The sequence below is a fragment of the Brachyhypopomus gauderio genome, unplaced genomic scaffold (assembly GCF_052324685.1).
Source record: "Brachyhypopomus gauderio isolate BG-103 unplaced genomic scaffold, BGAUD_0.2 sc40, whole genome shotgun sequence".
NCBI classification, from domain to species: Eukaryota; Metazoa; Chordata; class Actinopteri; order Gymnotiformes; family Hypopomidae; genus Brachyhypopomus; species Brachyhypopomus gauderio.
Window position 1 is genome coordinate 3,035,162 of NW_027506868.1, and position 8,779 is coordinate 3,043,940.

At 37.4% G+C, this 8,779-nt stretch overlaps 1 long non-coding RNA gene across 1 annotated transcript; it reads right to left on the reverse strand.

Moving 5' to 3' along the window:
* Nucleotides 1-1,479: 1,479 nt before the first annotated feature.
* Nucleotides 1,480-8,229, reverse strand: LOC143485877 (uncharacterized). Its single transcript, XR_013123067.1, has 3 exons — nucleotides 6,139-8,229; nucleotides 3,772-4,404; nucleotides 1,480-3,188 (listed from the first exon to the last, which is right to left on the reverse strand). It is a non-coding gene; the product is annotated as an uncharacterized LOC143485877 (long non-coding RNA).
* Nucleotides 8,230-8,779: the final 550 nt, after the last annotated feature.

Here is an 8,779-nt window from a genome sequence, read left to right on the forward strand (position 1 = left end):
TTTAAGCTGGTCTACAATAGTGTTGTGTCAGACTGAATCGAAATCATTTCCACAGCCGATTCGTTCATTTCTCAGTTCAGTAGATGAGCTCAGCAGCGACCGTGCAGGCCAATGTTCTGTCGAGATGTGCTACCCTGTCAAACGGTGCAGGGCAGGCTCCTCCCGCCAAGCACTGAACGATTCACTGAAAGAATCTTTTGAACGAATCTTTTTACTGTACTCATTCTAATGATTCAGTTCATCTAAAAGAGTCACTGTGCCCATCACTAGTCTACAAGCATAATCAGTCTGACCAAGCTAGACAACCAGTATGACCAAGCTTGACCAGCATGACCAAGTTGGTCGAACAATATGATACCCAGTGTTTCAACCACATTGACCCTTATGGACCAGTCTTTGATAGTCAAGGTGGTGGAAACTGTCCCACACATTCTTTTTAAAATCGCAACCAGTGTTGAAAATGATTATCTTGTAGTGTGGGCCAGGCATAAGATAAAGCTGGGTTTTAGTTGGATTTTTAGCAGTGTATTGTTGTATGATATTAGGGGCATTATTACTGCTGAATCATGAAACCTGAATGTAATTATCTGACATTTTCTGTACTTTCTAAAACTTTTCTAGGATGCGTTGGATGACACTGCAGAAGTGTGGGATTCACACATCATACGGCAATCAAAGAATGACAATGTTCCTAGTGGCCGGCCAAATGCAATGTATGCCTTGCCAGAGCTATACAGAACAAGAGACTTCCTTGCCCCAGTTGAAGAAGATGACATTCAAACATGCAAAACAGAATGCACCTTTCGTCAGTCAGTCCCATGTGACCCGGACGTGTATGACCTGTGCAACAATATCATGTCTGAATCCCAGCTGACTCTTCCAAGAGATGCTTATGAAGCTATTGATTTGTACATATTTTTAAGAAATTACATTAAAGCAAATCTGTAATATGCATCATTGATATGGTTACTATAATAATTATGTCATGCAAGGTGCGTTGAAGAGTGCACTTCCTGAAGAATCTGCGGATATGTGGCACACGATGCCCGTTGATCGCTGGGATGTAAAAATTATTCAGATCAACAAAGAGATGTCCGAGTTATGACGAGTTAGAAATGGGTGAAAAATTGGAAAAAGTCGAAGTTTAGATTTTCAGAAATCAACATGAGTCATTTCCTGAAGAAAATGCGGAATGTGATTGCAGCCCCATAGCCAATACTTTGATACTATTTTATATCTGAAATGTGTGTGACAGAGAGAGAGAGAGAGAATATGAATACTATGATAACTGCCAAGTGGGAAAAAATTATTTTGTTTGTTTATGTATGTATTATGATTGTTATGTATGTATGAGTATTACAGTTACCACTGTTATAATCAGCATAATCACATTAACATTTTACATTGGTAATTGAAGATGTATTTGGTGTTCATTAATTTAAAGTAAAGACACAAAAATTGAACAGAAATTCTGATTTATTTAAGGCAGGAACGCGGTTTTAAAACATTTCTTCTGACAACAAAATGTAGCCATGTAGACTAAACAACTTAAGATGTAAAATGTCTTAAAGTAAAATGCTAGTTTAAAAAACCCTAGCAAACAGTACATGAAAGGGCACAGGTATATAACATACAAACTTAATCAAAGATTCTAAATTTACACTATATCCAATTAATTTTAAGGTACTCAACTCAAGATACACAAACTGACTGCACTTACACAAACTGCATAGTACCTATAAAACCTAAGTATTCACATTTTAAAACAAAACAGTGAAACTTAAGACTGGAGGAACATTGTTTTGAAGTGCATATACTTACAATTTTGAATGTTTAATGCAACTGTATACAGGATATCCACAAGGTGATCGGCAACATACAAATCATAGACTGTATAAAAAAAAATAATAAAACCGTGTACCAGTAACTTCTTTCTCAGTTTTTTTACTTTTCTTCAAGTTATAAAATTGACTCGATTGAATGTCTTACAGACATCTTATGGAAACTCATTTTTAGTGAGTCATGCTGCAACATACATGGACTGTATCATATCTATAGCACTATGAGTCTAACATTTGTGTGCTTACACAAACCAGTAACCTGACTGAAGCCTGTTATGTTATTAAACTGAATCATCAATTAGAGTATGTCCATGGAAAAGAAGTCACCAGATAGGACATTATCAAAAAGAATGTGCGAAATTCTGGATAAGAGCTATATGTGTATGGAATTTCAAGGACAGATCCGCAAGTATGAGCAACAGGCCTTCGGCTCAAGCCAGTTACAACATTGAAACTTACTTCAATCTTTTCTGTGCAGACTGCAGATGAACCAGTGCAAAAACGCAAGAACATCTCTAGTTTGTGCTGCTCAGCATTTCTGATGTAGCGCTGCAAGTGATTAAAGGTTGTTTGCTCTTTCTGAGATAGAATCACAGAGGATGTTTGTAGCATTTCAACCACTCTTTTGTTTGTTGGCCTTTTAGATTTATACAAAGAAAGCACACTCTCTTTGTCTGGGAGATTTAACTGTAATTTGCTAAGACTGTGAGAGAAACAGTCAATTACATATTTAAGTTCTTGAAGAATGGCTTTATGTGCCATTGTCTCAAGGGCAACCTGTGTGTTTCCTTCGCAAGGGAGGTTGTGTGACCCCATCCTTGAGAATAGATCAAGCAAGTCCTCCTTGTCTTCATCATCCATTGTGCCTTGAAGTGCCTTTTCTACAGACGACCTCTCACCAGCAGACAGATAGTTGAAGAAAGAGGACATTAGGACTTGATGTATGCAGGCTAAAATGAAAGCTTTAAAGAGTCTCACTGGAATTATTCCATGATCCATGTATCCTTTTGCCCAGATTCTTCCAACTGCTTGCCACTGTGCTTCAGAGAAATCGGGCCTCAATCTCGGCACCCGCTCTTCTTCACCTTCACACTGCTCCAGGAATTCAGTCCAGAAAGCTGTGTAAACCTCCCTTGAAACTCCATGGTCATCTACAGCCTGCTCATTTTTAAATTCCATCTTTAGACTAACCTCTAGTATGTTGCTGTCCATAAATATGTCTAAAAGGTCATCCACTACTTTAACCCTGCGTATTAGAGCATACTGTTTTTGTATTGGACTGGGTGATTCCTCTGGTGGTGGGGGTGTATGAGACTCATCTTGTGGGTCAGCCACTTCTACATTGTGCTGAATGAAACACAAAAACAGACCTTTCAATGAAGCCCATAATTCATAGACAATTATTCCAAAATGTCCTTAACTACTCTGTATTTTTTTTCCAAATAAAATTAACAATAGTCCCTGTATTTCAAAACGACAGGCAATTTATATTAGAATTAAAAGAATAAACTGTCTATTGAAATGAGTCATGTGATTTCATATAAAAAATCTGTGTGAATTAAACACATTAAATATGTTTTTTTTAACAAATGTTGACAATTCTAACAATACTGACTGTAAAAATAGAGTCCTATTCTGTGAAAAAAAATAGCAAAATCATCTGTAATTTTACACAAAATTAACATTTTAAAATGGCTATATATTTTTCAAACACATGGATTGCAGTCTGTAAAAACAACTTTCCCCAACATGGTAGGTGTATCTGATAGATACAAAAGGTATTTCATGAAATTGTGTTTACATTTTTCATAGTTGACAACATATATACAATATCAGCAAAAAGAAACACAGACCTCAATCATGTTAACTTGAAAAGTTGAATCAGAATTAGTGTTAATATAAAATGGCCCACAAGTGTTATCTGATTCACCTGCACGTGTTGGAAGTTCTCTGCATTTACTAGGTGTATTAATGGTGGTTGCAGATGGTCATGTCCTGCAGCTGTTGCCACGTCAAACACTTCATTTGGCTCTTTATTCTGTAAAGCCAAATAAATTAAACGTTAATCTGTTATACAAAGTTACTGGACAAACTAAAGCAACAGGACATTGTTTCATTATTTTGCCTGTTTGAGATCCTGGTCATTATACTCCAAATTCCATTCAATTGTTGATTCAAGATCAACACTTTCGGAAAGACCTTTTCCTATGTAAATTTCTGAGTCTTCCTGTATTACAATAATTTCATGTGACTTATCTTGTGCCAGAATGGTGAATCCGTGTATTTCAGAGTCTCTAGCTGTGTCCTGGAGCTCATTTGAGGATGGCATCACACCAGTTACATTCAGAAATTCTTTGGCATGGGATGAAAAGTGTAGTGCATCATCATCATGAAAGCCCTGGGTGGTGTGGTGGACTGCATAACTTCTTCCTTCATTTGGTGTTGAACTACTAGAAGGCCCTGGTTTTGTGTAATCTATATCCTCAAAGTCTGCAGCACTGTTTTGTTGGTTGTGGTCATCATTGGCTGTCTTCTGTCTTTTGTGTCTTGGCAATCTCAGAAGCTATGAAAAAATATATATAATCTTAAATAACTTAATATAATTATATAACATTATACAATTTTAGGACATTTACAATATATTGAAGAAAATGCTTTTCCGATTGCTTTTGTTCCCAGTAGGGTTGCAGCGGTAACCGGTTTCACGGTATACCACGGTATTAAAATGCACGGTTATCATACCGTGTGCGTTTGCTTATTACCGGTAAAAAGCAAGCCAGCGGAGAAACTGACCCGCGCATGCGCAACTCCGCTCCGGTTCAGCTACTCAGCACACAGCAGTGAGAATGGCAGAAAGTGCATCAGACTTAACACATTTTTTAACAAAAAAAAAGCTAAACTAAAATCAGTGGCGAAAATGACGTAATCGCGGTGGCTCCGCCCGTGCGCGAGGGTCTCGCGCGCTGTCGATTCGCGAGGTCGTGCACCTCTCGAATTTTGTAACTAATGAACAAAGTCATGTTTGCAGGATTCATACACGTTTAAAAGGTGGAATTAAAACACTTGTACGTCACTTTAAAGGTCCGTTTAAATATTTCCCAGCACCTTAAACTTAATTAAGTTAAATATTTATACATATACTCGAAATAATTCGCTTTTTCATCACATTATTTAATGGTTGTTTATTTCCAAAACGCCCAATCTTAACGTCTTCACGTTCTCTCATGTTTCGTCCTGGAATTAAAAGAGGCTCGTATTTGTTAACGTAAGACAAAAGAACTGTGCGGAGTCGCTTGCTACGGTCACTAGTGAAAGTATAAACCTAGCTTTTTATGGTCCTTGCTTTCACTGGATGTGAAAGACGCTATTAATTTACATGCGTTCAAATTCTAACGTACCTGTTTTTGATATGTTAAAACCAGACTCGGTGTGAAAACCTTAAAATAGACATCTCTATTGTGATGATGTCAGAAATAAATCCTCTCTTCCTGCAGTATCTGTTATAGTTATAGTTGTATAGTTGTACTGCCAAGTTATATTCCAACTTGGCAGTACAACGGACGTTTACAACAGTTGTTGATCAGACACTGACCCAGGCTCAGTTTATCAGATATTAAATAATTTAAACTTAAATAATTGTACTGAAATCCATGATTTAGGTTTCTCTAATTTTGCAGTATTTATATAAACATGTGTACGGCTTATTTTTTTAAAGGACACATTTTGTATACAATAGTTCCAGGTTTCTACAATAAATAGTTAATTGAACAAAAATAACTTGTTGTAATTTCTTTAAGGGTCGGTGTATCTTTTAATAATATACAAACTAACTGTGATACCGTGATAACCGTGATACCGCGGTATTTTCTGAGACGGTTATCATACCGTGAAAATCTCATACCGTTGCAACCCTAGTTCCCAGTCGCTTCCAATTTGTTATACGTTTGACAGTTGGCTGTGAAATATTTAGTAGTGAGGAAATTTGACGATGGACTTGTTGCATAGGTGCTGCCATGGATCCTGTAATACTTTTGGCAATATAGTGTATCTGTGCTCATTTTGTCCAATTTATTATCACCTGAACCTTTCAAACAAACACTGTTCCAGCCAACACCAGTGACCAAACTATATCCACCTGTGAGCAAACATTTCCTGAAACATGTTTCATTACTTGTTTTAGCAATTTGAATAAGTATGCATCTTTTCTGGCCCTCCTCTGTCAATACTTCTGTCCATTTATGCTTACAGTTACTTGGATTGAAGTACTACAACAATTCAGTGCCATGTGTACACATACCTCTTCAGTGGCATCCCTGTGAGGAAAACTCTTTGAAATGGGTCCCGGTATGCTGTCATCACTGCCAGATGAAGCTCTATTGTCCATGGATGGGTGCACTTTGTTTTGTGTGCAAAAGTAAAGTCTCAACATTTTCAGCTTAAATTCTTCATAGAGCTGGAGGACTGTGCTTTCCATAGAAACAGGATTTCTCTTAAAATCACAAACAGTAAATGTAAAGTTCTCTTCTGGTCCTTTAGGTGACACTCCATTTTGGAAAAAAAGTTATCTGGGCAATGTTTGTATGTTTATCAAGTGTCACATGTCTTGTTCCACCGCCACTCTTCGCCCTCACTTAGTAATAGTCATTTTTCTGAAAATGAAGCCATCCAATTTCAAGTCTTCTGTGCAAAGGTATTATTATGCCTTGCCATTCCATCTAGTTGTGTGGTAGCCAAACCTGACTGAAGGTGTTTTGGGGATACCTTTGTTCCTGTCCTTCTTGCTCTGATTTTGTCTCTCAGTCTTTCTAAAGCAGATTCTCTGTTAGCACTTACATCTTTTTGTTGACAAAAGGACATGACAGCCAACTATGGAGTGATTTTTGTTTCAATAGTTCCACAAAAGCAAAAGTAAATCCAAGAGCAGAAAGTATATGTTATGAATGCAAAACAGAAAAAAATATATCAAAAGTATATATTTTTAATATAATTAGTTATTTGAAACTTATTTTCGTTTGCATTTTGACAAGTTTTTGGTTCCATTGTTTTTGTTTTTTTGGATTTTCCCAGTAAGGTCTTTTGCTTCTGGAATCTCTCTTTGCTTCTGCTTCGTTTTTTGCTTCTGACTTTTGGAACACATTTCACGTGTGGGAGGGTCTTAGATGAAGGCGTTTCTCTGCAATCTCCATTGATCACTGATTCCGGACTGACACAGAGCTCTGAGACCGCCTCTGGGACCAAGCCACGCCCACCCCACCAGCTTCCCAGCGTTTTCAAACATGGCAGAACGCGGGGGTTCTGTTTCACAGTAGCATGTAAACTGAGTTTTACCATTAAAGTTTATACAAAGGTTTTAGTTCATTGCTAAATGGTCTGTAGATATTGCAAATGTACACTGTATAATAACTACATTAACAGTGTTGCCATAGTTACTTTGAAACAGTAATCCGACTACTGACTACTGACTACTTCTTTAAAAAGTAACTCAGTTAAGTTACTGACTACTTGCTTTTAAAAGTAACTAAGTTAGATTACTTTTAGTTACTTTCAGCAGAGGCTGATCCCCCGCCCCTATAACATGAAAATGACTACCAGTTCTGCCAATACTCACTTTATTGACATGTATTTTAACCGGAACATCAAAAATGACACTGGCATTTGTAAACTTTTTCTTGAAATAGGCTTACATGTTTTTTAAATAAATAAATAAGACAGTCTTTCTGTTCAACTCCGCCCACTTACAGGGTTGCCAACTGTCACGCATTGAGACACACGCATTTGACTGTCTTCACACGCTTACGCCACACTTCCGATATCTCACGCCGAAAAAAAAATCCAGTTTATTTACCTCTGATCCACATCTATGATTCAATGAGTTACTAGTTCGATCTGGCGCCAACCACCGGCGATCGATCGATCGCGATATAATACTGAATTTAGTCAATTTTACACCCCGCCCGGTAACAATTTACGTTCGCCGCCAAGCCCCGGTTTTTTTTTTTTTTTTTCAGGTTTGACGTTGTGTTTTTGAAAGTAGACAGCACTCTGTCGCCAGGACAGAGTGTACAACGGACCTTAATGTTGTCTTCCTTAGCCGAAATAAAATCAAAATAATGCCTGTATTTCCAGCTGCTAAAGGCGAACCTCTCCTTCCATCTGACTTTGGCGCCGCAGAGCAGAGATGACGTAACCGCGTAAGAAACGTGTAGCCAAAAAATAAGAATGAATAAATATAACCTACGTTCCCCCGAAATGCAGAAATAGTAACGCACGATGTTTTAGATAAGTAACTTTAATCTGACTACTAGTTTTTAAATAGTAGTTGCGTTAGACTACTCGTTACTGAAAAAAGTAGTCCGACTACAGTAACGCGTTACTAAGTAACGCGTTACCGGCATCACTGTACATTAAGCATGGCGGTTAATATTTAGCACACTTCACCAGCGCAAGCTTTTTAAAATTTTAGTGAACTGGATGCAGGCATGAAAATCTGTCACCTTGCGGCGAAATTTGCCATTTTGAAGTTTTCATATTTTGCGGTAAAACAAACTCTTATGAAAAATAGGTAGATAGTTAACCTAGTTTAGTTAACCTAAAGCATGATCAGTTTGGTCTTATTTAAATATAGAGCCAAGAGACATGCTTGCTAAGAAGGATTTAGCTAAGGCAATGAATACTGACCAATTTTGTACCACAACACTTACACTTAGTACATATAGTACACATGTTCTGGACTTGTCAATTTCTTAATTTAACTGCATAACAAGAAAATAAGTGCACCTTATCCATTTTCAATTTATTTATGTCCTCCTCAGGAACTTCTCTGGACCGTAAGAAACTTTCAAGCTCCTCCTCCATGTCTAGACCAAGATATAATGTGATTAATATCAAAATAATTTCACCTTCATGCTCATTCCTTTCCATACCCCTTGTGACACTGC